Genomic DNA, 24,282 nt, shown 5'->3' with positions numbered 1-24,282 from the left:
TTGAAAAGGGCAGTGATAATAGCCTTGTTTACTGCGGCCCCTGGTGAGCACGAGACGTGGCTCAGATTCCAAGAGCGTCTGTTGTGTGCAGACGGCCTGCAACACCACTGCGGCGCCATCGTGCTACCCATCCCCCACCTCCCTGTGCATTGGCGCCTGCGACGCCGACGCTACGGACCTGGTAGGCCCCCACACGAGGCCCGGAGCTCTCAGACCCCAGGATTGTCTGGCTTGCCCCAGATACCATCAGCGACTGATGGTCCTACCTGGAGCTTCGGAGTCTGCCACTGGGGGTGCGCCTACACGGGGGTGCGAGAGGAGACCCGGATTGGGGTTGACTGATATCTGCGTCCGGCCTGGGTCATTTGTACTGGGGGGACCGACTTGCTGCTGAGGTGTTGATGTCGCCTGTGGCCCTGAGCCTTGCTGGTGAGTTGGCCGACCTGTGACCGGTACGTGCTGTGTGGCGCCCCACTCAGACCTCCTGCGTCAGCTTCCGGGAGGAAAGTGGTCCTCCGACACGGTGCCCCGATTAACCAGTAGCGAACTGCTCTCAAGGCCCAGATCGAGGTCCCTGGCTCCAAGGTGTCGTTTCTCCGCCAGGATCTCTGAGAGGCGGAGGACCAAATCACTGAAGCGGAGACAAGGGTCTCTACTGTGGAAGACACTGTATCCACCCTTCAGAAGAAGGTGGACAAACTTGCCATGGTCTCACAGGAGCTGGCGGCGCGGGTCGAGGTTGCGGAGGGTGGGGCCCACTGCAACAATATCCGCCTCATGGGTTTCCCAGAGGGCTGTGAGGGGACGTCAATCCCTTTCGGGCTGGTTTAAGACGCTGCTGCCACCAGAGGACATGTCTTCCTGCTTTGTGATCGAGAGGGTCCACCGCGCTCTGACCAAGAAGCTGCCGCCCGGGGAGCGTCGGAGGCCAGTGATCACCCGGCTCCTCAATTATGCTGATCGGGATGAGCATCAATACCTTTGATTCTCATCCCATCACAGTCTTCGCTGACTATACCAGGTTGGTCCAGCAGCAGCGCCAGTCCCTCGTGGCGGCCAAGAGACGATTACGAAAATTGAACTTAACTTATGCGCTGTTGTTCCCGTATGAAGGTGATCTACAATGCCAAGACATTCTTTTTTGATACCCCAGAGGAGGTATTCTTGTGGACAGATGAGAGATGCGACCTCATGCCTCACTCGCCGCTCCATATAGACTAAGACTCCTCCCAGGGCTCACACCGGAGCAGTCAGCAAGGCAGTGGCACAGCTACGAGGCGCAATAGATCTCGCGCCAATTGGCGTGCCCAGAGTCAGGCGGGCACCGAAGACTGAGGTAGCTTTGGGCGTATAGACATATCTTATCCTGTTCTTCTTCAATGGTTGGGCGCAATCATTGACTCCATGCTGGGTTGCTCCAGATCCTATGGGTTGGGGTCTCTACTACTAGCCCTGGAAGGTATCGGACATAGTATGCCCTCAATGTTTTGGGTGATGTTGGGTGGAGGGATCCATTGGAGGAACTGCTTGGGTCATCATGTTTGGGGCCTGGGACGGGACTCCTCCGCGACAGATACTCAGTGTTCCTGGAAGATTGGGGGGGGGTTCTTGGGGGGGCCGTTTGTTGTTAGTTCTATGTTTTACGCACCATGCATGCACTTCTATGCTCCGTCATGCACACATTGTTTATCACTATACACTTTGAGGACTAGGTATGGCCCACACGACGGATGATTCTCCGTTGGGGGAACTCAACATTCTTGCCTAGAATGTGCCGGTTTACTGAACAAGGTCAACGGGGGGCGGTGCTCCATCTAGCGAAGCGCTATTCGGCCGACATCCTACTTTTAAAGGAAACGCATCTTCTGGGCACTAGAGTCCCTTGCCTCTCCCGATATGGGATCGCCACGGTGTACCACTCCGGCTTTACAAGGGGGGTGCGTGGCACAGCAGTTCTTATTCACTGCAGAGTGCCGCTCCAGGTTGCACAGCACTGGTTAGATCCGGGTGGCTGTTTTACGGCTATCTCTGGCATCATAGCCAGTGAGCAGATCACTATTGGAAGTGTCTACACCGCTAGGCCATACATTCATAGACAAACTAACACAGCTATGGGGAGATCTCTCTGGCAGCCTGACGATACTGGGTGGTGACTGGAATGACATCATGGATCCCCCGGATAAGTGGCGGGCCAGACCACTGGATGTACCCCCTTCTAGATCCAAATTAAACATACTGGCGCATACACTGGGCTGGGCATACTCGTGGCGGGCCTTTCACCCTTTGGAAGCCGGGTTCACATATGTATCGGCACTCTTTCATGCCTGGACTATCTGCTCCTCCCACACAGCTATATATAGAGAGTGACACACACATCCATCATGCCCCGGGGTCAATCCGATCATTCGCCGGTCCAACTCAAGCTGTGCCTGCAGACCTGTCGAGCCCCCTATCTGTGGCGCATGTCCCCATAGCTGCTCCGAGACACTGAGTATCAGTAGATGCTACATCGGGCACTTGCCGATTATCTTAGCTTCAATGTTGGAACTTCCCTGTCCCCGGTCATCCTCTGGGAGGCTTTCAAGCCCATGATTAGAGGGGCAGACATAAGCTACCACACGGGGAGAAGCAGCACCGCCTGGCACAGATACGGGAACTGGATTACCACCAGGTCAAACTGCAATCCCAAATGGTGGAGGGTTCTGACTCCAACGCCCATCGTAATATGCTGCATGTTCAGCAGCAAATCCATACAGATAGCGCTAAAGAGGCCTGGTTGGCAACCCAATATAAGATTTATCAATGGGGTGACAAGTCCAGCCAGATGCTCCACAGGCTCTGCCAGGCCAGAGCGTACCCGAAGCAGGTTCCCCTATTGCGATACCCTGACGGCAACATGTGCGCCTCCCCCAAGGCGGTGGTTTAGCCCTTTGCCAATTTCTACGCTGCACTTTATGAGGAACGCGAGGTAATAGCCGAACTTCTTATAGATGACTTCATCACAGATATACCCCCTCGACGCCTTTCGGACGAGCAACGCGACGCTCTGGACAAACACGCTTCCCTAGACGAGCTGCAGATGGCGCTATGCAATACCCACCCGGGATGTGCACCGGGCCCAAACGGGTTCCTGTGCGTCTTCCTGCGCCCACATATGGGGATTCTCTGACCTTATCTGCTCTAGGTGCTATACGAGGCCTCAGAGCAGTGCATTCTGCTTCCAGATTGGCGACACCCTGAAATCGTAGTTTTCCTAAAGCCGGACAGCCCTCCTGAAGATCCGGGTTCGTATCGCCCCATTTCATTTTTGAATTTTCAGCCTAAATTGCTGGGGAAGGTCCTGGCTGACCCCCTCCGCAAGTGTTTCCAGGATCTGATACATCCAGATCAGTCTGATTTTATGCCACAACGCTCCACCAGACACAACATCAGACGGACCCACAACGCCGTGGCGGAGGCTCATCGTCTGGGTCGCCACGCGTCGGTGTTGTGGCAGACATAGATAAGACATTTGATTCGCTGACCTGGACTTACCTTTTCAAGCTCCTAAGAGCAGTCAACCTGGCACCTCGATTTAGGGCCTTTGTGACATTATTATATACATATCTCACTACATTGCTTTGTGTGGCTGGATATTGCTCGGCTCACTTCCCCATTCGCAGGGGCACAAGACAGGGGTGCACCCTTTCCCTTCTTTTATTCGTATAAGCGATCGAGCCATTAGCCGCAGACAGGATTATTATATACAGATCTCACCGCATTGCTTTGTGTGGCGGATATTGCTTGGCTCACTTCCCCATTCGCAGGGGCACAAGACAGGGGTGCACCCTTTCCCTTATTTTATTTGCATTAGCGATCGAGCCATTAGCCGCAGACAGGACCGCGCTATATGCTGATGACACCCTGTTCTTTCTATCAGATCCTTGGGCCTTCTTGTCCGGGTGCTCCAAATCCTGCAGATTTTTGGGGAGACTTCGGGCTATGCACTAACCCATCCAAATCTATCCTGTTCCCCATTTGCAGTGAGCAGTGGAGTCAGACTTGGGCCTCGCAACTGATCGTCGCTGACGCAGGTTTCAAGTACCTCGGGGTATATATCACGTTGTGTCCTAACAAAGCTTGGTCGTGCAATATCGCTCTGCTGCTCCCCGCTGTCCGCGATGAAACAATGGCATGGTCTCACCTGCCCCTTTTGCTATATGGCAGGTCCACGATTTTAAAAATGGTGTCTTTGCCACGGGTGCTTTATCGGCTGCAGAATTACCCATATCCTATCCCCCCTTCGTGGTTTCTCCAAATAAATGCACTCCTGAATAGGTTCCTCTGGGGGAGGCGCAGTTCGGGTGGCGCTTGCAAAGTGCATCCAGTCTATGTACTGCATTGGGATTGCGGCAGCCGACGTTCGGGCATATTACTGGGCTTCGCACCTCCTGGTGATCAATGAATGATGGTATGGCTTTCAGGTAGACCTGACCTATGCTGTGAAAAGGCTCTTTATGGCGGACACTCCGCTGCTTCACCTCTTGTACAGCTGCTCATCCTTGGAGGTGTTTCTCCTGGCCTGTTGGACAGTTATTCAGATATGGAGGCGGGCGGTCCGGTCTATGGGTTGGTGAGGCATGCTGACCAGTACTACACCCCTCTGGCTGCGATCACACCTCCGCCCTGTCTCGACACTAGTGTGTTTTCGTAGGTGGGACGATATTGGGATATCCACTCTCGGAGATATAATTCAGGGGTCCACGCTTAAGTCCTTCCAGAGGTTGCAGGTACCTACAGCTCGGTCATGCTTTGTCCCCCCTGATACATCATCTCACGTCTTTACCCGAGTTTCACTCGTTAGAGGGTCTGGAGGCCTACAAAATACAGCAAATGTATCAAACCCTCAATAAACACTCAAAAACCACTATACATCAGACCCGAGTGGCGTGTGAGGAGGACTTGCCTGTCCTGACCGACAACGATTGGGCTGAGGCGCTGGCTAGTCCCAGGTACTCCGCTGTTTCCACTAGATACAGGCTGATCCAATTTAAATATCTCCACAGAATATATTATACATGCCTCTGCCTCTGGAAGATGGGGGCTATTCAGTCCCCTGCATGTCTCCGTTGTGACTCGCATGAGGGGCCGTTTCTCCAAATGGTGTGGAGTAGCGGGGCACTGTAACACTTCTGGTCGGGTATTTTGTCTTGCATGGGGCGGGTATTTGCATGGGACATTCCAGCGGACCCCAGATTGACACTACTACACAGCACAGAAGACATTGGGGGAACAGATATAAAAGACACCTTCTGTTCTTGGACTTCACAGTGGCTAAGCGAGACATTGCACAGCACTGGAAGGCTACGTCCCCACCCTGTATAGCAAAGTGGAAAAAGGCCATGGATAGGTGCATGTCTGCTGAGATTGCGGTGTTTCAGGCAAGGGGCTGTCCACAGAAGCATGGGAAGATCTGGGCTAGGTGGGTCAAATACTGAGGTATCGACTTGTCCTTCATAACCCATCCTGTAAACCGAGACCCTCTTGAACGGCTAGTGGTGAATGACTTGCTAGTTTAATGTGTTAGAGTTACACAGATGTAGACGGAAACTCATTCGATGTGTTATATCATGTTTTTTAAGTTATGCATGGTGCGTGGTTGGGGGAGGGGGGTTGTTTCTGGTCTGATGTTCCGCAGACCTCAAGAGTGGAAATTTCTCAGTACCTAGAGTTTTTACAATATGCCTTTTAAATGTACGTTGCTTGCCGGGCTTGGCCCATCTGGTAATACGGAAAATTAATCAAATCTGTTCTTTAAAAAAAGCGATGATATGCTGGTGCTCGGAGTTTACCTGCCTTCCACAGCTGTTTGGGTGTCAAATAAGTGATATGTAGAACATTAAGTTGAACCAAGCAAAGCTGGGAGGAGATGGCCAACTCCTGAGGCATCGTAAGTGCTTCCCTCCATTCCCCATCTTCTAGAGTCCAAACAAGCCTCCTTCTGAGCACGGAGAAGCAGAAATGAATCTGTAGAATAGGTGACCAGGGATCAGTAAATCTGTGAGACCCCCTTGTAGCGCAGGGGTGACATAAGAACCTTCACCTCCATAGGGCTGTACTCTGGGACCATCCCCAAATCTAGATGATGATAAGATAAGGCATGATGGAGCTGCAGAAAGTGGAAAAACTGTGTATGATGTAGGTGAAAGTCAGCCTGAAACTCAAAGAAGGAACACATAGGAGAGCCCTGCCATACATTGCCGTGCTGGGAGATGCCAATGAGATCCCAGCGGCCAAACCCCTCCAGGCCTGACACACAATGGAGAAGCGTGCCCCACAAAAGGGGCCTCTGTAGCGTGACCCTCCCCCTAACCAGTCTACTTAGTACCTTCTCGCCAGATTCTAAAAACCACCTCGTAAGATCAGATAAAGCTCGGGGAATATGGAGACCAATACAAATGATCAATAATTGTCTCCCAAGACATAAGAGAGAGTTCTGCTCGATACCCTGGGTCCTCACCTCCTGTGAAGCCAGCTGTCCAGGACCAGACCCAGTAGTAAAGCTGCAGGTCAGCGGCAGCCAGGCCTCCACCAAAGAAGATTGCACACATTTACAGACGGCAATAAGCAGAACCCTATGATTCCACAAAAACAGACTTATAAGGGCTTGAACTGAATGAACCATGCTGAGGGAATATTGTGAGAGAAGTTCTGTAAAACGTATAAGAACCAAGGCAAGACCATCATTTTAGAGAGCATTATCCGGCCCAATAAGTTCAGGGGAAGAGAAGTGCATTGGTCAAGGTCTTTCTTCATGCGTGACGCCAAAGGTGTAATGTTCAGTACCCACATCAAGTCGGGAATCAACGATATGTAGATACCAAGGTACAGAAAGCTCAGCCGACAAAGGGGTATGGTGGCTCGCCAACTATGGACCTGCAGGGACCCATCAATGGGTTCAGCATGGACTTGCTGTGGTTAACAAAAAGCCCTGATGCTTCGCTGTGCAGATTGAGTATGCCTAAGGCCTTGGGACCCAAAAATATCGGTTTGTGTGTAAACAGCACCACATCATCGGCATAAAGCGCAATGCGGTCCTCCGGCACAGCGTCAACCCCCCCCCCCCCCCTCCACCCCCCCAGAATCCCTGCATTAGCGCATTACAGCAAATCCACTTTGCTAAGGGCTCAATCACAATGGAGAACAGAAAAGGAGCAGGCAGCCTTGTATAGTACCCCTTTGAATTGGGAGTGAGAGCGCCGTTCAGACAGATCCACACTGTGGCGCCAGTATATAAGGTTTGGCCGATTCTGATGAATTGGGAACTGAAACCCTGTTGGGCCAGTAGATACCAAAGAAAATCCCAATCAACATAGTCAAGCACCTTCTCAAAACTGAGAAGGAGAAAGGTTTTGGAGCTGGGCATGGGACAGCGGTATGCCACCGCCGCCTGCCCTGCCGGATACAGTGACTAGTCCCGCGATGAAGCATGAAGCCGCACTGGTCCAAGTAGACCAACGTGGGGGTGACATGAAGGAGACGATTAGCATGTATCTTGGCATATAGTTTTAGTTCAGTATTAATAAGGGAAATTGGGAGATATGATGTACAGGACTCAGGAGGGCGCCCGACTTGTAGAGGTCCAGGATCGTGGCCTCCTTCAATTTCACCAGGAACCGGCCATGGGAGACAGTTTCATCGCAGAGCACTAACAAATGGGGTAACAATGAGGTCCGGAGCTGCTTGTAATATTCAGCAGGGAACCCACCTGGGCCTGGCGTCTTGCCCGAGTTCAAGTCAGAAAGGGCAGATTAAACTTCCGCAAGAGTGAAGGGTTCATCCAAAGTGACTGCTCCGCTGGGTGCGGGCAAGCAGAGAGGTAAGGCCGCAATCAGGGGAGAAAAAAACTCACATTGAGATCAAGTGCGGCGGCCATACAGCTCACCGTAGTAGTCTGCGAAGGCAGCTGCTAGAGCACTAGTCTCCGTAAGTAAGCCGCGCTCAGGGGAGCAGACACAGGGGACAACTCTGTTGGTAAGACCACGAGAGGCCAACCAATATAAAAGTTTACTGGACTTGTCACCTCAGCCATATATCCAGCTCTGGGAGGCAATCCAGCATTGTTGAGCTTCATCGTGGCTCAGTTGGCGCAGGGAAAGCTGGTCAAGGGCATGCTGAAAAGGTTCAATGGGATCCACTGCTGAATACTCTTCCGCTTGAGCAATATGGAGTTCTAACCTTGCAACCTGCTACAACCGGTTGTGGTCTATAATTCAAAAATACGTGCATGCCGCACTCTCATATACACCATACCGGAAGCCCAGAGAGTGCCGGGGGAACTCAACAGATCCAACATTGAGTCGCAGAAGGTAAGCAGCTCCTGAGACAAACAGTCAACCTAAATCGTGTCCGGAAGGCGACAAGCACTTAGGCACCAAATTGAACGATCACTCTTGGCCTCATGACCCAATAGGATAGTGACGGGTAAGTGATCTATAATGGCACGCAGCAAAATCTGTGCACCAGCTTTGAAGAGCATATCCGTAGCAGCCATAAAGAAGTAATCGATGCACGAGGTAGATCTGTGTGCAGCGGAAGTGTATGTATAGGCGTGGAAGTGAGGGTGCCAGATGCGCCAAACATCACAGAGAGCAAGGCTAGATGTCCCATCCACAAGCCAGGTAGTGAGAGGTGTGGTGACCATCAGTGCCTTAGAAATGTCCCAGACAGGGTACATCAGCATATTAAAATTGTAACCCATACTAGTGATGCCTGGGGAACTCCCAATCAACGTCCTCCGGATGGCATCAATTGTGAGACCAGGAATTTGGGGGTGCCACATAAACACTTGACAAATGGCAGTTCCGACCATCAATCATCCCATCAGCAACAAATCTACCCGAGGGTCAAAGGTGCTATGAATGATTGACATAGGCAAGTGCCTGTGGAGGAGGATGGCCACTCCCCGGGATCCCTCTTGTACCCAGTGTGATACATCCTATTGTACCCATAGTGGGCCAAGAAAGGACAATGAGTGCCAAGGAGATGGATCTCCTATAGTGGGAAAATATCAAGAGCATGGCGCTTAACAAACCCCAGGACGGCACTGTGTTTAACACAGTCATTAAGACGTTGATGTTTTGTGTAATTACCTTACGAACCGGCATTAGAACTCACAGAAGTTTGGGCATGGGCTGAGCCAACACCTAGGAGGAACAGAGGGACAAGGAACAGGAGCTCGCATAAAACAAAAACAAACATACCGGGTCAAAAGATACCAACCACCTGGAACCATCCTCCCAGTCACCCTCCCCACCCCATATTTACCCCAAATGTAACTACAACCACAAGAAAACCCTGCGGGGCACACACACACACACACACACACAATGTCCTATCCCCTGAGGAGATCAAATAAAGAAGGCTATATTGCTACTGGCTTAGAAGATATGCAAAAAAACAGAAAGAAGACCACGCAAGGGCAAGTCACAGCACCACCTCATACGTCCTGAGAAGAAGATCCAGGGGCCTCGGATGGCACCAAAGGGACTGATGTAACAACAGCAAACACCTCTCCAAAAGGGTTGTGAGAGAGACTTGGAGTTTCGGAGTAAAGGAGGCAGGGGAGCCCCCGGCCTGTTTGCCCCATCGAGCAGGGCCACCCCTTCAGCCATAGCTGCGCTGCCGGGATCCGCCAGCAACACCTCCAGCAGAAAAGAGGTCCTCCTAATAAGTTAGTACACAGGGGTCTTGTCTCTGCAGCCCATTCCATGCTGCCTCAGGTGAGTCAAAGAAGTTGGATTTGGAGGTGTGTATAATTTTAAGGCTGGCCGGAAACAGGAGCATATACCGAAAGTCCATCATTCTCAGTTTTTGCTTCACTGCTTCTAAGGAACGGCTTTGATGCTATATAATGCTAGTATAGTCCAGAAAAATTAGAATATGGGAGGACTACAAGGTTGTGGGGGCCAGTTCACAAGCAAAACGCAGGACCACATCCCGGTCTTTAAAGTTCAGGACATTCGCAATGACTGGCCGGAGAGGGGCCCCAGAATGAAGCACCGCCGTCAGGATCTATGGGCCGTTCCACTGCAAAAAAGTCAGACAATTGGCCTTCAGGGACCCGCAACAGGATCCATTTCTCGAAAAAGTCCAATAGAAACTTCCCTTCAGTACCCTCAAGGAACCGCACAAACCAGAGATTGTTGAGCCAGGCCCAATTTTTAGCGTCTTCTTATCGGAGTTCCAGAGTGTGGGACGCCGTCGTAAGGTGGATACCTCCACCATGCGAGTGGACACGTAGTCCCCGAGGTCAGAAATACTCCCCTCAGCGAAAGCCACACAGTCTGCCACATTACGCAGGTCCTGGTGCAGGAGAGCCACATCAGCACCACCCTCCACGATCAAAGATTTCAAAGCGGATCAGGAGGCTTGGATAGCCAGGAGAATGTCATCCGAAGTCAGCGTGCCCTTCGGTAAAGTGAGCCGGGGAGCCTCTGACCCATTCTGCTGAAAGGCATGGGGCAGACCGGTTAAGAATGTATTGATCTTGGATTGCGTGGACGATGGATGGGGGACCTCCTTTTCCCATGATGGCCAGAGACACAACACCGCCCTCAGGACGAATATACACTGATAGGTGGAGTACCAGCATGTCAGGGGCGACAGCAGACGTGGACTAAGAGTCTGAAAGGGAACTCATGAACCGCTTGTACAAGGCAGCTCCCCTCCCTAGCAGCACAAGCAGTTGGAGTCCCCACAGGCACCAGCCGAGTCCCGAAGTGAAAGAGGGGCCCTAGTAGAAGACCTCGAAGGGGCAGAGGAGATGGTGAGGGGGGGGCGTTTCTCGGTGTTGGTAAACACCACAGTGCAGCAGGCCACCTCCAGCACGAGACCAAGCTCCGTTCAGCAGTTGTCCAACCAAGGAGGTAACCACTGACAACAGGAGCAGGAGATAAGTGGGGTTGTGCACCAAAGTTCTATAAAACATGGGAGAGGGGTCTCCTGCTTCTCCCTAGTAAACCCCAGCTGCAAGAAACAAATAGGCCATGCGGTACGTTCAAGGAGTGGCTGCCTGCCAGCAACATTGCTGAAATCTCCGTGGCCTGCGGGGCCAGAAGGTGCTGCCATGGGCGTTACACCCACACAGTCCTCTCGTATCAGGAGGTCCATGCTGGGATCTCACTCCAGCAACAGGCAGAGGAGAGTTTTGGAAGACTCTGTACGTGCCTCGGGCTACAATGAAATTTGGGCAGCCCACCGCCCAACAGCCATGCAGTGTGAGCGCTGTATGATGTTTAGAGGACAGGCCCCGCTCATCAGGAAGGCCGCCACGGCAAAAACCCGTCAGGAAAGAGTGATACTGCTCATGTCGTCTTATGCGACCACTGCGGAGGTGTTGCACAGTCGGCGGCCCTCAGCACGCTCAACACCCCCGTGCCTTGGGGGGAGCGCTGAGACCAACTGGCTCGGCGATCAACAAGGTCATGCCCGGAAGCAGGGCCACCGCTGGCCAAAAATCGGAGGGAAAGAACAATGCATCTCTTTTGCTCCCGGAGACCGCAGCTGGGAAATCCTGCCAAAAAGCTGGCCCTCTACAAGCTCACCCGCCCTGCCGCAACTCAGAGGGAGCGCTGATGCTGGCTTACTCCCAGAAAGTCACCAGCCGCTGCCCAGGCCCTCAACACTGTGCAGTAAAAGTCTTTTCAACTATTGTTTGCCCCCCGGGCAGACTGGGAAGGGGACCCATGGGATTAGGGGTGTGAGGGGAATGTGAGTGGCCTCTCGGGGTTCAGGATAGATGGCACCAGCAGCCAGATCACTTTGGAGTCACCTACGGGGAGCGAGAGCTCAAGGAGGGACATCCACCATCTTGGCCTCAAAAATGATAGTGAAGCTTTACCCTAACATGAAAATAACAGTTGGAATGAAACTTTATCTGTCGTGGGCCACGAGGAGGTGGAAAAGGTTGTTACTCTTTCATTTCAGGGCACAAACTGTCTATTATTTGTTAAGTTTTACTTTGTGTTTTTGGTAATATTTCTTCACTGGGCACCTAGGCTTGTGACGGCACTTCTGAGAATCTCTGCTTCATTTTTTTCTTTTTTGTAGGTTTTACGTAAAACTTTACTAAACTGTTTTAATACCATTATACAAACAGCGCAGGCTTGGTCAAGGTATGGTGGCCTGCTGGTTTTCTATTCAAATAGGAGCACAGAGGGAAAAGAGACTACGGGTTGCCCTCCACTCAAAAATTATAAACACATGAAAACCCGGTCTATAAGGCAATCCATTTACAGACGGAGTGTATATATCGCTTACTCTGCAAAGTGTATATATCACTTTAGTTTTATAGTCTGCAAAAACTCCTCTTCTTTATTTCATATGTGGTAGTTTGCAACACTTTTTGCCTTTCATTTAAAACCTTTTTTCAACAGACAGTCCTCAGGAAAGCAGATAGTGACTGAAGTATAGCTTACACAATTCTCAATACATTCAGAACACCCAAAAATTTCTGAATGAGCAGAAAGCACCAAATCTATGTGGAAAAAAGTGCGGGGGACAAAATGACGCCTCACAGGCGCACCACCAACGGGGTAACTGGTAGGTACTCACCAGATAAGCCCACTATTCTCATCACTGGTGGTCATTTTGTCCCAAAGGAAAAAGTGTCCAAACAAAGAAATAAAGCAATAAACTGTGTAGGTGCAGTAGAGTAACAAATAATCGCACTCCACGTTGTGACAAAAAGTGGTTAAAATTGGCAGACACACTTTTATCGCAATTACTTTATTATTTACTAAGTGTGATCTGTCAAATTAAAAGTAGGTTGGTTGCTATCCATGCATACCAATACCAAAGGCCAACAACTGTTTCTTTGCCACAATATTTTATGACAAGTTCTTCAGGGCCTGACACTTCATCACAGCACCAGTGTTGGACACACCATTCTAGTGGATTGAAAAAGTACAGAAAACAAACACTATGTTAAAAACACGGCTGCTCACCCCCAAAAAGAATCCATATTCTGAAGTTAAAATCACAGTAATTACCCTCTATCAGCTTATGTCTCTAATACCAGCTTGTGAGGTAAAACTGTAGTGTAACAAACTCCTCATGTGAGTCCTCCTTTCTGATTGGCCCTTCAGTCGTTGTGTCAACCTAAACCCGTGTCCCAAAGAAGGAGTCAGAATTTTCAAAAGACATATACTGAGCTGTTGAAACTTTCACATACTGCGTATTGTTGCACCAAATAGCCTCAATATATCGATGTAATAATGACCAATAGTCCAGGTTTAGTATCTTGCAATCTCTTAATGTATTCTAATTTCCCAAGAAATTAGCATTCAACCATTTACCGCTACGTGATACATTCTTTAGCAGTCACCACATGCCCAAAAGACAAATCACTCGTACCCGCTATTTCTGCATCTAGTTTCAATGCAAGTACCTGAGAAATCAGGGCTAGATGCGCAAAACTACGTGTACACCCTTCTGTATCATATCTCTTTAGGCATTTGCCCAAAACCGATACCAGTGCACCTAATAGCATAGGCTCTCACTCATTCCCGGCCCCCCTACTCTTCACCGGCTGGGGTCTCACGGAGCGTGGCGTCTCCTCCTACATCTTCCTACCGCCTCGTTGAGTATTGAAAACTCATCAAGTTGCGGCCACGTGATGTGTGTGGCCGCCATCTTAGAATGGGAAAGTTCTATTTTTACAGAGAGTCAACAGTATTTTCCCGTTTCAGATAAATAAAAGACTGTGGCACATACATGTTACCTACAGACGCGATCTTTAAACCCGGGGACAAGAATACTCGCACTTATTATGATAACATAATGGATAGTCAAGAGAGTATTTACTTATGGGAATATATGTTCAAAAAGGCCAACTTTATTTAGACAGCAAGGGCATTGTTGCTAACAAACACAGCTCAAACAATCCCTGACAAAAATACATATGCATATAAAATATGTCAAACTCGACTTTAAAAAGTAGAATAGGGGGACCATAGAATTGTAACCCCATATCTTCCAATATGGCTGTTTTTTATGTACCATAACTTTATTAAGATTTATAAATAAAGTTCGTTTTTTATCTATAATACAGTGCATTTTTATTCTGTCCCCACAATATGTAGTGAGCGCGCTAGCACGGTACGTCACGTGGCTACGTGACGTACGTTGACGTAGAGGCGCGGCAGGCGGAGCGCGGCATTCAGAGCGCGAGCAGGCTGGGCGCAGGACATGCTTTGCGCTCCTTGTATGTATGTACCTGAATAAAGAGGTTGGTACCACCATCCGACTCCGAGAGTTATTGGGGGGAAGGAAGAGCATCTCTACAGTGGCGACGAGGGTGGGATACCGACCCACGACCCCCACCACGCAGACTGCGAGAAGCACGGCGGAACGGAGTGGTGGCGCAGGAGAAACGAGGAAGGCCCGAGGGTACGCACAGCGACCCCACCCTCATAGGGCACGGCAAGGAGCGCAACGCAACCCTCGGCAAAGAGAACAGAGCACCGAGAGCACGAATAGCGACGGTCGAAGAACCCTGAACAACCGAGGTAGGAAGCCAGTCACGGTCACGGCCCACCGGGATACGCACTGGCTACTCCACCCGAACAGGAAAGGGCTGAAAGGAACAGCCCTCCACCCTTGCTCAAGAAGGAAGAACGAAACGGTGCACCAGGGAGCCCGAGAAGCCTGGAAGGTACGCTGCCCGCAGCCCGGGCGGAGAAGATGAATGCACAAGCGGGCTACGCGATAGCGCCAGTCCAGTTCCTTCCCCGACCAGGGGAACCGCTCATGAAATGGGAGGACTGGAAGGAATACATAGACAATTTCATAGAAGTGATGGAAGACGAGAGCGAGGAAAAGTTCAAGCCGCCGAGAAAGAAACGCATCCTGCTGCTGAATCTGGGCCCAGAAGGCCTAAGGATCTACAAAAGCTTGGTGCCAAAGAAGAGAGAGACAGAGGATGACGACGTGTATGCCCATGCGCTGGAAGACCTAGAAGAACACTTCAAACCCTCAGTGTGCGTCTCAGTAGACAGGTTTAACTTCCAGCAAAGGAAGCAACTACCCGGGGAAACGGTGGAAGAGTATGTGGCGGCGTTGAAGAAACTGGCGGTCTCGTGCAAATATGCCAACTGGGAAAGTGAATTCATAAAAGACCAAGTGGTGATGCACACCACGTGCACGAGCGTGCAGGACAAGCTATGGGCTGCAGGGGACACCTCTCTCAAGGAAGTGTTGGTGATAGTAAAAAGGGCTGAACTGGCACGAAGGTGTGCAGCGGCTACGAAGAAAGAGGTCGTGCCCAGTGGAACGGTGAACAAAGTAGACGAGGAAGAACACCACAAGGATAATCAGGCACGGAAACAGCCAGAAAAGGGTCCCGACAAATGGCGGAACAGTCCAGGCAACCCTGGCAAACAGGCCGGAAGCAACAAACGGCCTTGCTACAGATGCGGCAGTTGGGCGCACGAGGCGCACGACCGGAAGTGCCCCGCGCTTCGCGCCAAATGCACGTTCTGTGGAATAGTCGGCCATTTTGAAAAGGCGTGCAGGAAGAAGGCAGCCAAGAACGCAGTGAAGTACGTGGCCCAAGCATCGGAGGAGCCAGAAGAAGCAGCAGAGGAAGAGGTGATCACAGTCCTCTGCATTTACGACGAAATCTTAAGCATAAACGACCGAGGCCGTGGCACCGGCGGAGGAAGAACGATGAAACCCGTCATGGAGATGAAGATCGGAGGCGTCGAAGTCCAAGTGGTGGCAGACACAGGGTCGCCTTACACCATCATCCCCCGGAGCGTGTGGGAAGAGAAGTTTGCTCCGCGACTGGGCCCCGAGCTGGACAAGCTGGACATACGTCCCGTTACCTACAATGGTGATCGAATCCCCATGGCCGGGTGCAGGAGATTGAACTTCGAGTTCAGGGGCAGAGAGGCCAGGTGCAAACTGTATGTCTCCGAGAAAGGTCCCTCCGTCCTAGGGTGGCTCGACCAAGGAGACCTGGGCATCAAGCTGGACCCGGGAGGCAAGGAACAGATCTTATTGACGGAGCCGGAGGAAGCGCTGGACACGGATAATTGGAGGAAGAAGTTCCCAACGGTCTTCGGGGGCTCAGTGGGCAGACTCGACAGATTTGCACACAAGATCATACTCAAAAAAGGAGCTGTACCGGTGGCACACAAGGTGAGAAACATCCCGCTAGCAGTAAGGGACGACGTGAAGGAAGAACTACAACAGCTGGAGAAAAGAGGGATCATCGAGCCGATAGCCTGTGCTGAATGGCTATCGCCGTTGGTGGTGGTGAAGAAACCGAATGGGAAGGTCCGTTTATGCGTGGACCTACGTGAGTTGAACAAAAACATAGTGGTGGAGAAGTTTCCCCTTCCCCGGATAGAGGAGATGCTGGCCAGCACAAGGGGTATTCAGTGGTACTCCACCATAGACTTGACTTCAGCGTATCACCAGATAGCGTTACACCCAGAGAGCCGCAGCTTAACATCCTTCATAACTCCCTTCGGATGCTATCGATTCCGCCGCATGCCGTTCGGACTAGCCTCGGCGGCTGCAGTATTTCAAAAGCTCATGCATCAACTATTTCAGGACCTCAAGGGAGTGCAATACTTCCAGGACGATATATTGGTGATGGGCCAGGACAGGATGGACCACGACAGGAAGCTGGAGGCGGTGTTGGGCATCCTGGAAGGGAAGGGCCTCACAGCAGAATGGGCCAAATGCCGGATTGGGATGGAGAAAGTAACGTACTTGGGCCACGAAATCAGTGCTCAAGGAGTGACTCCCAAGAGTGAAAATGTAAAGGCGATCTGCGACGCACCCTCTCCAGCCACCAAGGAGGAAGTCAGGTCATTCCTGGGAATGGCGGAATACTATGGGAAATTCATTGAACATTTCGCCTCGAAAACTCACCATATGAGGCTGTCAACCCGAGAGAACAGCGAGTTCAGTTGGTCAGAGGAAGCTCAACGGGAATTTGAAATGATAAAGAGAGAAGTGGCAGGGGCAATTCCACTGCAAGGGTTCGACCCCCAAGGAAGCACCATACTCACCACAGATGCGAGTGATAAAGGACTGGGCGCAGTCCTCATGCAAGACCGAGGCCAAGGGAGAGTCGAAACCATATGCTTCGCATCCCGCACCCTGAATGACACTGAAAAGAGATATAGTGTGATTGAAAAAGAAATGTTGGCGGTGGTGTGGGCCATGTCCCGGTTCCGGCAGTTCCTGTGGGGCACAAGGTTCCGGTTGAGGACCGATCACAAGCCCCTGCTCAAAGTGCTCACATCTAGTGGACATGCAGAAGCGACACCGAGGATCTCGAAAATGTCGCTCAAATTAATGGAGTTCCGTTATGATGTTGAACACATTCCAGGGAACAGGAACAAAGTGGCGGACTACCTGAGTAGGGCGGCAGCGATGGAGCCCAGTACAGAATGCCCCGAGGCGGGGGAAGAGTGGGTCGCACTCACCGAGGACCTCGAAGTATCCATCAGCAAACAGGAATGGAGAATGGCATATGAAGGAGACCCAAATCTGGAGAAAGTGAAAGACTACATTGTGAGAGGCTGGCCGGACAAATGCAAAGTAGAGCGAGGCCTTGTCCCCTACTTCGAGGTGAGAGAGGAACTATCTATGGATGACCAGGGAACATTTATATACAGAGGGGAAAGAGTCATACCCCCGTCAACGATGATACCCAGATTGATGGACATGTTACATGAAGGCCACCTGGGAGTGGGAAAGCTGAAACTAAGGGCCAAGCAGAATTATTGGTGGCCAGGAATGGACATAAGAGCGGAAAGACATGTGAGAGAGTGCCTGAGGTGCCAGGGCGCGGACAAAACGCTGAAACCATTGCGCCCTGCCCTGGGAAAGATTGATCCTCCACAAAACTCGTGGGAGGAACTGTCCATCGACATTTTAGGGCCAGTGCTGAATGCACAAGGTATACAGAAATACATTTGTGTAATGGTGGATCGTTATTCGAAATGGCCGGAAGTAAAGATCGAAGAAACAATGGACACAGAGAAAATAGTGAGCTTCATGGCGGAGACCTTCGTGAGAGAGGGCATCCCTAAGTGTGTCCTTAGTGACAATGGGCCCCAATTCCGCTCTGACAGATGGAACCAATTTATGCAAAGAAATGGAATAGCGTCTAAACACACATCCATATATCACCCGGCGGGGAATGGGTTGGTAGAGCGCTTCAATAGAGTGGTGATGGGCTCGATACAAGCGGCTATTGCAGACAACAAAGACTGGGAGGCGGAGATATGGCACATGGTGTGGGCGTATCGGATAACTCCCACGAACACTGGCTATAGCCCTTTCCAGATATTAAGAGGCCGGGAACCGTTCACCCAAGACAACAGGATATGGAAAGACAGAGTTATTAAGAGTGAGTGGTCACCGGCAGTGGTGCAAGCCAATCTGAAGAAGGCACAAGCAGTGTATACCAAACACTATGATGCGAGGAGGAATGTAAAAGACACTGCCCTCGAAAAGGGGGAATGGGTGAGAGTAAGATTGCCCACTCTACAGAAAAAAGGGGAAAGTAAGTACAGCAGGCCCCTGAGAGTTGTGGAAATCAAGGGCCGGGCGGCATTGCTGAGCGACGGAAACGTGTGGTCGCAGGATCGCATGTCCAGGTGCAATAAAATACTCAACTGGAGAAGCAGAGGCAACATGGAAGAGAGTGAGAGCAACAGTGACCACTCCAGTGACTATGGAGGTGAAGGCCCGGACTTAGGAGAAAGTAGTAACGAAGATCAAGAGGCAAGTGCAGAGTGTCAGCCGGAGGAAGACAGCAGTCGGAGCGTGCCTGGCGCGGCTGCGCTAGAGAGTGGACAGAGTGAAGAAGCAACGACTGCCAGTTCCCCGGTAAGACTGACGAGAAGGGGCAGGGCGGTGGTCCCACCAGTGAGGTTCAGAGACTACGATATGAGTCAGGACTTGTTCACATAACTCTTTGGAAAAAAGGGAGATATGTAGTGAGCGCGCTAGCACGGTACGTCACGTGGCTACGTGACGTACGTTGACGTAGAGGCGCGGCAGGCGGAGCGCGGCATTCAGAGCGCGAGCAGGCTGGGCGCAGGACATGCTTTGCGCTCCTTGTATGTATGTACCTGAATAAAGAGGTTGGTACCACCATCCGACTCCGAGAGTTATTGGGGGGAAGGAAGAGCATCTCTACACAATAGACCTCCACTACACAAAAAATACAGAATAGGGAGACACTTGGCAAGGGCAACCATCACTGATACCAAAGGCTTTCCAAATCGAAACAGGGAAAATGAAAAAGTAGGACGCAAGCTAAATTAGCCAACCCTATTTCACTCAATCAATCAATTCAAAATCTTTATTCGAATTTTTGCAAATTCATAAAAGCAATACAGACAATCCCAATCAAATAGCATATTTACAATAGTTAAAAGACAGCAATATAAAAAAAACAGATATGAATTCCTCAGATTTACTAAGGGTTCTCCATTGTTTTACGAACATGGGTAATAACTCTTAGAAAAGTGCTAGTGCGGAATATCAACTCAACATCATCAAATTTGATTCCTCCAAAGAAAGTGGTCTGTGCTTTTTTAAAATAAGGTGCTAAAAACCATTTATAATATTTTTGATAAAATTTACAAAAGAAAAAGAAATGTAAATCAGTTTGCGGGCTCATATCATCGCATGGGCACAAATTATTTTCAGATTTTAAAAAGGTATAACCTAGTGGAAAACATAATAAAAGTCTCACAGTCCCTGCCCTGAGGCAAAAAAGCAAAGATCTCTCCCACTTTGTCATTGGAAGCGTGAGGTACAGATTGGTTGTATGTACAGATCTTTGTTCATATAGGCCTGGATTGTGGGTTTGATTATTTCCCTTGCCAATCTTTCTTCTCTATAAAGTGTGTACAGTGCAAACTTTAAATTATTTTTTTCTTCAGGGTTGATTTTACTAGGGTCAAGAAAAAGATGTCCTTTGTCTACACTGTCTACGCTGCTTAATTTATTGAACACTCCAGAACACTCCAGAAAGCCAGGGAATTGACATCCCTTTATCACAATGAAGGCAGTCTTTTATGATTTCCTGGGTTAGGCCAGCCATATCATTTTTCCAAATAGCGAGCCAGAACATTGCCGGTCTGGAGGCAATGAAATCAGATATATAATACAAGTTCAGTTCGCAGTGGCAAATGTATTTCGATGAGGAAATGGGTGCTCCAAGGATTTTTCTACAGAAGCGGTTTTCCTCTATCTGGATACTTGGTGTTTTTCCCAGGCCCCAGATCTCTGCCCCATAAGTAGCTACTGGTAAACATTGTGATTTAAAAAAAATTAAAATGGTTTTTATAGCATCTACTTTCCTTGGCCGCGGGAGGCTAAGAATAGAATTAATGGATTTTGAGAACTTGCTCGTGGCGTGGGCTAAATGTCCACTCCACGAGACGTTCGCAGCAAAAACCATTCCTAAATAGGGGAAGGTGTTGGTAGAATAAAGTTTATCAACACCCACTGAAATAGCACTTAGTTGTCTCTTGCCCAGGCCACAGGACATAATAAAAGAGTTTTTTAAATTTACTTTAAGATCAAGTTTTTCCATGTATTGCACAAAGTTTTTTACCAAGCTGCGCAGGGCATTCGCGGTTAGGCCCATGAGTAACGCGTCATCTGCATAGAGCAGAGTCGGTAACAATCTCCCCCTTATTTTCGGGTCGTCTGGGGATATCGATTTTAGGGATTTGTTTAGTCCATTTATGTAAATAATAAATAACAGGGGTGCTAAAACGCACCCCTGCCTGACTCCTCTTTCTACTTTTATGGGTTCTGACACGTCCACCCCCATCCCGATCCTTACTTGTGCCCTTGTGTCAATGTGCAAATACGCAAGAAAATAAACAAGTGATTCATCCAGACCATATTCTAAAAGAATCGCCCACAATTTAGACCTGTTTACTAGGTCAAATGCAGACGATAAGTCCATAAAAGCTAGATAAATTGGTGCAGACCGAGCAATAGTATATTTACCAATTACTAAGTTTAAATTTAAACACTGCTCGGTTGTTCCAACCCCACTCCTGAACCCCATTTGGCAGGAGTCTAAAATCCCTGTTTCATCTGCCCACTCATTAATTCTGTTGTATAATACTCTTCCCAAAATTTTAAGAGTATTATCTAGAAGGGAGATGGGTCTATAATCCATAGGGTCTGTTCTCTCTCCTTTTTTATATATAGGCACTATTATGCTTGTAGACCATGTGTTGGTTACAGGCACTAAGGGTAGGCTATTAAATACGTTTGTCAGAATGGGTGCCCAAAGTTCTGGTTTCCATTTAATAATGTCAATTGGGAGGCCATCCGGCCCTTGGGCTTTATTGCCAAGACTTTGTTTGATGCCGGCAATAACCTCTCCCAGGCTGATCTCCAGGGGACGCAAATCACCTAACACAAAAATGTTGTTAACATTTGATGGTGATGCATACACCTTAGAAAAATGGGTTTCCCACTGATGGCTAGGAATGGTACAGCTTATTGCTGACATTTGTTTGCCCATATTATGCAGGTCTTTTACAGCAGCCCAGAAAATTGTGCCTTTTTCACCAGAAGCTGAGTCTGATAATTCCTCCCAGCGTTCTGACAAAATAATTGCCTTACGTTTCCCTATTTCAACTTTATAACTCTTTCTTGCCTCCCTGACCTTAATTTGACATCTAGGTTTGGAATTCAGTGCATTACGTAGGGCCCTATTTGCGGCTGAACAGTTTTTATCGAACCATTTAGGGTCCGTATTAATATTACGATTAGGGACAGTTAAAATTGTTTTTATAACTGAGCACAGATTAGTAAAATCTGAGATCACCCTCTGGTGGTTCCCATCGGCAATTGTACATGAGTCTATTAAATTTTGATGTTTGGTAGTGAGTTGGTTGGTTATACTACCACTATCCACCTTCCTCCATTTCAATCTAAAGTTATTTGTAGCGGGGGTTATATCTCTGGCCCCCATAGTGGTTTTAAATACTGGCGGGCCCCTAGTCTGATATTCGCGACCAGTGCATTATGATCCCCGAATGCAGTCTCAATGACCTTTGCCATCATGAGGCTGTCAATGAGTTCGGGTGACATAAAGATATAATCTATAGTTGAGGAGTAGTTTCTACCTCTAAATGTGGGGACGTAGTTATCATTAGGAGTTGGGCTTGCTTCCATGATATTGGCTAACATATGTTCGCGGATGAGCATGTCCAACTCTTGCCCCCTTTTATCAGCTCGATCATTACAAATATTTGCCCCTGGTCTATCTTGTTTAGAGATTTTAGCATTGAAATCCCCAGCTAGAATAATCCTTTTACTTATAGTGTTTTCTAGGGGTTCAGTTAAGCTGCTCAAAATTTTGGATAGTTCAATAATATTTGCGATTGAATGAAAATCATTATTATAAAAGTTAATAATGTAAAAGGGGACCTTTCTTTTATATTCAATAATTTGAATATTAGGGCTATTAGTTGGTATCACTTTAATATTCCCGCCTGCAGTAACCCTAATACCAGTTAACAATCCACCCATCGGTCTGCCAAAATCGGGTTTACCCGCAGTTACGCTGTTACAGTGGAAGCCCTCAATATGCAGGTTAGTAGTGGCCCATGTTTCCTGGAGCATAATTATGTCTATGTTAGAGAGAGTCTCTAACCAATTTGGGTCAGACAATCTTGGCTCCAGGCCGGCCACATTCCAACTAAGGATCGCTAGATCAGAATTGAGCTTGGTTGGTATATTAGGAGTGTTAGTACTGACAACTGTGGGGCTTTCGGCAATTACGATCTTTTCTGACAGGATTTCCCTTACCGGTGGCATGCTATCTATACCCTCGCTCCTACTTGTTATTGGGATTATTATTTCCTGGTTATCATTATTTATCCTCGTAGGTGGGAGGTTGGGAATCTGATAGACGTTAAGCTGCAGATTATTTCTACTGTTGTACTTGCCATAGCCACCCTGTTCTTTATAAGGGTTGATGGTTGGTGTCAGTCAGTCAACCATTTCTAAACAACTATATCTGTTATAGGTAGAAAGCCCCATGAAATTATCCATGGGACCAGCGTCTCTTCCCCTATTTCTTCCCCAGTTGCCCAAGTTCCCTCCCCAGCTTCCCCATTCATCACCCCAATCTTGGTAGCCCAATCCACACCAATTTCTGTCATTGCCTTGCCACATACGGATCCTAGGAGGATAGAAAAAAGAGAGTGATTTTGTTTCTATATGTTTATAAGAGCCTTGTGTATTCCAAGAGCATATATAGTCTACAGTACGTGGATCCTCAAAATTAATTATAACACAGTCGCCCTGGATAGTTTTACGCTCTTTTCCTATCCAGGGTACTCTACGGACTGTTAGAATCCTACTAGTGTAGTGTGGAGGTAGTGGTCGGTTGACGTTAAGCCAATGTTGTACTTTATTTTTTAAAGACCAACTGGTTTCAGTAACATGATCAGCTACCTCTGGAACCCCAGTCATGACTACTACCAGTGAGCTTGCCTCTGGGGGGAGGGGAACCATACATCTATGCTCTTTTTCTCCTTTCTTCTGGTCCTTATCCGGGGGCAAAGGTGTTGACTTAACTTGGCTATCTGTTTGTTTGGTGGGTTGGGGAGGTGCAGAGTCATTTGTCGGTTTAGCTGGGTTTTTATTTACTTGGGCTGTTGATGTACTAGTTGTTACGATGGTACTCAACACTTGTGCTGTAGTCTTCTTGGGCCCTGGGCCTACGGTATTGTTATTTCCAGTTTTAGTTTTAGTCGCACCTGTTAAAGGAGGCCCGGGGTTAGGTGTGTTCATGGCAGTATTAGGGGTAATTTTTGTTGTAGCATGCAGCCCAGGTAGTTGTTTTTCAATAGTTGAGAGTCTAGTCTCTATTGGGGTGAAATAAGATTTAAAAAATTCCCCAAATTTTTACTAACAGGCTACTAGTTGCTTCACAATAATTATGGGTCTCCCCCCCTGCTGCAAGAGTCTCTATACTTCCTGATTCCAGATCCTCAGTAATCTCACCAGGGGTTGATCTGCTATTTCCATTTTTTGTTTTGTGGTTTATTACTTTGCTAGACTTTTTCGTTGGTGCATTTTTCTCCTTAGACAATACCGCTTTAGCTTGTTTCTTTTGCTTTGGTATGGCACCCTCCCTTTTACCCCGTGACTGTCTATTCCCTACTTCGTCTGGCGTGCAAGTAATAAGTAGATTAGGTGATTTTTCTAAAGCCAGACTTAGTTGGG

Source organism: Lissotriton vulgaris, chromosome 1_1 (genome assembly GCF_964263255.1).
Source record: "Lissotriton vulgaris chromosome 1_1, aLisVul1.2, whole genome shotgun sequence".
Lineage (NCBI taxonomy): Eukaryota > Metazoa > Chordata > Amphibia > Caudata > Salamandridae > Lissotriton > Lissotriton vulgaris.
This window is presented reverse-complemented; position numbering follows the sequence as displayed.